At 35.0% G+C, this 7,578-nt stretch overlaps 1 long non-coding RNA gene across 2 annotated transcripts; it reads left to right on the top strand.

The window, feature by feature from the left end:
- The first annotated feature begins 247 nt into the window (after nt 1-247).
- Nucleotides 248-4,340, top strand: LOC130992806 (uncharacterized). Of its 2 annotated transcripts, XR_009091406.1 has the most exons (3): nt 271-1,064; nt 3,372-3,435; nt 4,036-4,340. It is a non-coding gene; the product is annotated as an uncharacterized LOC130992806 (long non-coding RNA). The 2 variants fall into 2 exon arrangements; XR_009091405.1 differs by having other exon boundaries at nt 248-1,064; nt 3,372-4,340.
- The last annotated feature ends 3,238 nt before the right edge of the window (nt 4,341-7,578 follow it).

Below are 7,578 nucleotides of genomic sequence, written 5' to 3'. Positions count from 1 at the left end.
TGTGGTGATCTTCTAGAACTTGCCATGGTTTCTGTGTCGAGGTTGCTGTTGTGCCCAGGATTATGAGATGATTTTAGGCCATCTTTTGTTAGCCACAATTTTTCCCAAACACTGTCCTTGAAAAAAATTATCATTTGTTATCCACTTTGAGCCTATTTAGCTTTTATTCTTTAGCCGGATGATAGTGTCATACCCCGACTTTTAATCCCTGATTAAGGGCTTAATTATTAATAATTAGGGTTCGGCATCCATTAATAATAAAACTGGTTTGATTTATCTAATGTGATTTAATCATTATATATGTGTTTTAATGTGTTTAGTTAAAGAAATTTTTATAAATGCAGTGCATAAGTTTTAATCGGTGAGTTAAGTGTATTTATATGATCAAGTTATTATGATTTTTATTTGAGGATTACTTGGAATTTTAATTAAGTTTCCAAAGCAAGTGTAGTTTATTTTACCGAGAAATCAAAGAATGCCGGTTCATGGAAATTTTTTCCAAACAAAATATTTTCAAATTATTTTTCCTATGATGAGGAATATTATAATTGAGTGAGTGCACTAATATTAGTGCCATATTTATTTTAAATTTTGGTCACAAGAGTTTTGTGTTATAGCATTTCATTAATTAGTGATTAGTCTTTCATGATTTTAATACATGGTTTATTCCTACACCACATACTACCTTACACACACATGATTATTTTAATTAATTGAGCATGTGTTTAATTCCTAACCTTGCATGAGAAGGGCACAAGTGGCCAAGTGGGCTTTTAATATTCATTAATTACTTAGGAAACTTAGTGACCAAGTTTAGCATTAAACAAAAGCATTTCCTCTCTCTTCCTCCCCTCTCACTTTCGTCCATCTCTCTCTCCCTCTCTACTCTCACTATTTTCTTTTCAATCCATCATGGAAGAACACTCCAAAGCTTCTAAACACATAGATCCACCATCACCACTCCTAGAACTAGCCTTCAATCACCAAGAATCAAGAGAATGATCAAGCTAGAGTTTCCAAACCCAAGTGGATCAAAGAGTTCGCCATTTTCTTAAATATTGAGGGTAAGTGGATCAACCTTAAGATTCCTTAAATCTACCTCTATTTCTTGATGTTTTGATGGAAGAAAACAAGAAAATCAAACCCCTCCATCATTTCTCTAATTTTCGAAAATTGGGGGTATTTTTACCCTTCAAATATTTTCACTTTCTTTTCTTAAATCGAGGCAATAATTATGTAATTGAGAACCTATTGAGTTGATATCCATGAGTTTTTAAAAGGATTAGAAATGATTTTGAATTTTCAAAGAGTTTAGTTTGCTAAATTTGGGAAGTTTTGGATTTGAGGTTGATTGATGAATTGATGGATGATATATGCTATTGAGAGTGTTTATATGAGATTTGATGGATTAGATTGATGGTTGAAATGGATTAGTAATTTTTGATATGAGTTAGTTTGATGTAATTTGGGTAAAATTGATTCTATGGTTTAATTTACTAATTGATTGCTTATTTATGCTATTAAGTGTGCCAATTTGATTAATCTAAGGTTGGATTAATGATTTATGTATGTTTGTAGATTTTCAAAAAGTTTAGTTTGTTAAAAATTGGGACTTTGTGATCTATGTGTTAATTGATTAAATTGGCTAAGTTTAATTGTTATTAAGCATGATAGAAATGATAATTAGGGATCAATTTGGTTAATTGTCAAGAATGCCTAAAATTGGTTAAGTTTAGTTTGCTAATAATTGGGAACTTTTGATTAATGAGATAAATACTTGAATTGATGATGTTTATATGTTAGTTAGACTACTAGCAAGGAGAAAACATGATTAATTTGGTTAATGATGTTGATTTGTGAAAATTTCTCGAGTTTAGTTTGCGTGCATACATGAGATCTTGTATATAAGATGAGTTATGAGTCGAGCATGTTTATATATGGCTATTTGATGATAAATTGAGATTGTATATGCGATATGAGACGAAACGGACCAACTCCTAATGACTTATGTGTTGGCCGAATGTAAGGAGAAAAAGGGGAAGTCGATGTTTGAATTTTCTTGAGTTATATGATCATGTATTTATGTTATTGTGATTTATATGAGCTTAATTTGAATTTTTGAGAATTTTTCATCAAAGAAGTCCGGAATTTAGGTATATTTGCTTTATGCTCAAGTTTGGGAGTTAATTTGAGAACCTTTTTAAAGGCTACTGACCTACTGTTTTCGACGCGATTTTGATATCCAAAAGCCATGAAAATTTTATGGTAAGTATATTTGAGAGTTTTGAGCACACTGGTAAACTTTCAAGCCATTCCAACTTCGTTTGATATTTCTTTAAAATGCAAAACCTAAACTACACATTACTACCGAGAATTTCAGAGAACAGGGGAAAGAGTCATTCATTTCAGTAGCTTCCTGTGTGATCTAGATTTTCAAATTTTTATGGTATTAACCTTATTGTGTTAGCTAGATATCCACCAAATTTGATCCCAATTTGACAACGTTTACTATTTTTCAAAAATCCAAGTTTTCGATTGCTCAAAACTGCCGAATATGGTAGACTGTAGTAAAACAGTCATATCTCCTACAATACTTGGAGTTTTTGACTCTACTTTTTTTTATATGAAACTAGACTCGAAGACCTTTCTGTTGGTATGAGTCTTGAGTCCAGGAGGTGTCGGAGTCAGAACAGGTTAGATTTTGAAGTTGAATCAGTGTAAAAACAGAGCATGTTTTAATGATATTTGATTGTGATTCTTATGTGCCTTATGTGATTGTGTTGTCTATGTGTTTGAATGAGATTAGACGAGCCTTATATGAGAGATAAATCGAGACTTAGTACCATGATTTTCTTGAAACCTATCATTGAACTTAAGGATTTGAGGTGAGTGGAGAGTTTATATAGAGTTGAGTAAGGAGATAGAATATGAGTTAGAGTATGAGTTAAGGCTTTATGAGTATGGATTTTTTTTAAAAGGATTAAAATGTTTTAAATCAATTCCTTTTTAATGGAGTTTAAATTGCTTATTTAAGTCATTTATAAATGAATAATGGAATTTCGTATTTATTTACATGGAAATGAAATGTATAGAATGTTATAAGATGGTGTATGATTATTATCTCTTATGTGAACATGTGAATTTCTAAATGATATTAAGTTTAAGGATGTTGAATTCTTTTATTTTGTTTGTTATGTGGTTACGTGATATTATGTGGTTAATCGATGTTATGTTGGTTTTTGATTGTTTTAATCGAAATGAATTATGGATGCTAGAACCCTAAAACACTAAAAGATACCCTAGGCACGTAGAATTAGACTTTGTCTTGTGACAATTTTCTTCACGAACTTACCGACTCTTCATCAATAAAGGTCCGGGCGATAGGAAGTGAAGCCGAAGAAGAAGCGACTCCACGCTAGCTTAAGAACGTTTGAGGTGGGCATTACTTTTACTATACGTATATAGAGATCCCCTGCGTGTCGTAGGCCTCTTATACGAATATATGCATGAGATGATTTTTAACTGTTAATTTCAGTTTATTATTATGCCCAAATGATAAATGACTCTTATGAAATGAAAATGGAATGTTTATGAAATGAAATGAAATGTTTATGAAATGATTGACTGCCAAAAATGTTTATGTTTTACGTATGTATCCTATCTGTGTTGGTTCGCCAACTTTAAAGGAAATCCAATTGGGATCCTATGCTAGACAAAGGTCGCTAGCTAGGGTTAACGTGTACACTTATGGAGACTGCGAGTCGCTTGCGACCGGTCTTGGCGTCCGTGGTAAGGAGGCCTCCTTCCCGGCGCGTGACAGAAAGGAACAGATATGGATCATATGAAGAAAAATGGGTCGGCCGGCCAATCTTATGAAAATGAAAGAAATGTTTTAGTAAGCGCAGGACTTTCAAGAAAACCCCTGTGTGTTACTGTTGGCAGTTCAATTTATATATGTTATGCATGATTGTATTTTCGGCATATGTCCACTGAGTATTTTTATACTCAACCCTGCATGTATTTCTAAATGTGCAGGTTGAGCAGTTGATGGAATGGAATGGTGTTGAGCGGGTGTTCATTTGATCATTTCAAGAAATGTAACCTTGAGTATACATCTTCATATGCATATCTTACACGTTTTCCGCTGCAAAACACTTTGATTAGGATAACTCTATGTTATGAAGTTGTGACACGTGATATTGGGTAACCCACCTTAATCAGTTCTCCTTTATGTGTATGTGTTATAAGTATCCAAATGATCATATATGATCCTAGCATTTTATCTATATGTGACATTTCCATATACTTTAATGTTAAGTAATTATCCATTTCCGTTTCCACTCATTAATTCTCATCCCAAGTCATAATCCCGGCTAAACCGTCATTAAGGGTAGCGGGCTGTGACAGATAGGGGGTGATGAAGTCTACGGGGATCTTTGTGTGGTGAATATCATAGTAGGTTGTGATAAAGAAGGGATGATATTGTATTACTATTTACTCTTATAAGCTCTAGAAAGTTGTTGAAAAAAGAAAAAAAAAAGAAAAGAAAAAAAAGAGAAAGAGAAAAAAGTGTGAAGTCGAGTGTTTATTGAGAAATTTGTTTAGAAAATCGACTTTATGTGTTGGAAATAAATGGAGAGCATAAAAGAGTGTTGAGTTATGTTGTGTGATGATTAAATCCATTGGTTGGAGTTGATTATGGTGACATAGTTTGGTGGAAGATGGAATTTATTCCATACTTGCTTTGTGAAGTTATAAGGTTGGTGTTCTTAATTTATTTGAGTCACTTAGCCTATATTTCCCTACCTTAACCAATGTCCCTACATTATAACCCGAAGAAAAAGACCTTTTTGATCTTAGTCCTGGCACATTTTTAGCGATGGAGATTGTAGACGATTGACAAGTCTATGGTAAGTGATCTATATTGTATTGAATTCGATGAGAGTATACACGTCCTATTCCATCAAATTGAGAGTTGAGTGATACACATACCTTGTGAGATTCAATTGTTTGGAATGTCAAGGTTGATTTTGCTATAGGTTGTGTTTATTGGTGAATTTTGTGCTTAATTATTGAGGATTTGAGAATTCTATCATTCTTTATTATTCGGAGGCATCGATGAGCTAGATTTCTTACCCATTCGTGTTATTGATTGTGTTCTTCTCATTATTCGAGGACGAACAATAGCTTAAGTTTGGGGGAGTTGATAACACTCATGTTTCCATTGTTTTTAGTGTTCATATGATGTTAATTTTATAGGAAATTGAGTGTTGGATGATTGTTTTGTGCTTAAATTGTTTTATCTTGTGAAATATGTTACTTGCTTGTACTTTGATGATTTTTACAGAAATATGGAGTGCGAATTTGGACCAATGCTCTTAATGAAACTTGTAGATCGTCTCGATACGAGTTCGTATGCGCAAAAGGTTTGCAAATCCGAGTTCGAACGAGGAAGATATGGCCGAAACAAGAAGGTCGCGCGCAGCAGTGAATAGTGCCCGACGGGAATTTCCGAATTTTCGGGATTTTGCGGGATTTTCGGATTTTATCAGTATTTTCGAGCTCTGTACTGTATTTATCTTCTGTGCCTATATATAGGTCCTTTTCCTGACCTAATAGACACATATCTTTACCTCTCTTTATTTCTTTTCTTCTTCTTTTTATTTTTAGACTTAGAATTTTATTGCTTCCATACATTAGCTTTATTTTTACTGCAAGATTTCAGCTGCCATTCAACATTCATTCCGGGTTTTATTTAATTTAGTTTTTATTATTGCTTTCTTTTAAATTATGTTTATGCTTTCTTTTGCTATGTCTGGCTAGTTTCGTTTAGCTGATTTTAGGGTCTGTAAATAGTTGATTGAATTTATGTGATTTATTTGTTAATACCTTTGTGCCTTCCAGTTTATTATTCATAATTCCTGGTGTTTGATTTCTTGTGGATTATCTGGCGAATAATTTGCATGTGTAGCTATTCGGTTTGAGACCTAACGGAGATAACTGTTTAGCGGATTCAGGAATGTATGATATGATTTTAACCTTGAGACCTAGCGGAGATAGGTGGATCATAGAGAGCTATTCTTAGGAGCTATTGGGAGTTAGTAGATTTTCTTGAGACCTAACGGAGATAGATAATTTACTAATCTACGATCGTTGCTGCTCTAGCGAGAGTGATTGATTAATTAAGTGATCTCTCATCATAACTGGATTAAACTGGTACATAGGATTAATAGATTAATTGCGTAGATTTAATTAATGAACTTACTACCCCAGGATCAGCTGTTTTTCCTTATTTGATTTTTCTACGTGCTTTTATTTGCTACTGTTTGAGTTTAGTTCTAGTTAAATCCTCCTTACTTTCTGTTGCCTGTCTACTGTTATAGTCTGTTTAGGAGATAGCTAGAGTTGTTTCGTTGTGTCAGTCCCTGTGGATACGATACTCGATTACTTGTTGCTTGCTACAATTACCTGTGTTAGTTGCAGTCATTCTTGTTGCTAATAAATTAGTGATCAGTAGACACAGTCCACAACATTTCTGATGCTCTTATGTTGATCAGACACAATTAAGAGACCATCAAGCTGACCAAAGCAAGTCCTCAGTCGGTGGAAGAACCAAGTCCAAGACTCGTCATTCTCAATTGGACCAATCCCAACTGCGAGAGAAAATACGCCTTCGTTTCCATCCTTTGTAATGATGACAAACAAAATGCCTCTATTCATTCCCTTCAGATAAGTCCCATCTACGACGATGACCGGTCTAAAGTAACTCCCGAAGGCAGCTACCCTTCGTCCAAGAGCAACAAACATATACTGGAACTCGCCATCACCATTCGTCTCAATGTCATATAACGTGTCGGGATTACTCAATCTTAGCATATACAAATATGATGGGAGCATCTGATAGGAGTTGTCAAAATTACCATACATAATCTCAATCGCGATGTTTCTTGCTTGGAGAGTGAAGCTGTAATTGATCTCAATGCAAAATAAGCGCTGCATCTCTAAAATCACATCCTTTAGCTTCAACACGACCTTGTCACCGACCAATTTCCGTGCAAAATACTTTCCAACGACCTTCACCGGAATCTATCTCGGAGCAGTGCGATTCAAATCTGTGTGGCAGGTATGATCCTTCACCAACTTAATCACTCTCCAAATCGACGCATTCTGAACGGCTCGTAGCTTGAACGAACAATCGCTGTTATGCTTGCAAACAAACCCCAAATGTGTCTTGCTTGATCGATCCACGACGTACTCCATATGATTCTCCATATGATAGAGTCCCACAACAATCGCCCAACTCATCTTTCGTTCAAAATAGAGCACCCACTTATAATATCCCGCTTTCCAGTACATTAGGTTCTTCCCAACCTAATGGCAGCGCAACGTCAAATCAAGGAGTGGAATCTTCCAATGACGTAGCTTAGGCCCCGCTTGCTTAACTCCGCCATGAGGCTCGACACTGAGGTGATGCTCCGAATTGAAGTTGTGAGGCCCTGTTTGTCTCCAAGCTTCTTATTCAGTCGTCACTGAATCCAATATCTCCCTGCGTCGTCTCTCATCTTCTTCTCCATCCGA

This window comes from Salvia miltiorrhiza, chromosome 7 (assembly GCF_028751815.1).
Source record: "Salvia miltiorrhiza cultivar Shanhuang (shh) chromosome 7, IMPLAD_Smil_shh, whole genome shotgun sequence".
NCBI lineage: Eukaryota > Viridiplantae > Streptophyta > Magnoliopsida > Lamiales > Lamiaceae > Salvia > Salvia miltiorrhiza.
The sequence above is the reverse complement of the archived record's forward strand: the minus strand, read 5'-3'. Positions and strand labels throughout refer to the sequence as shown.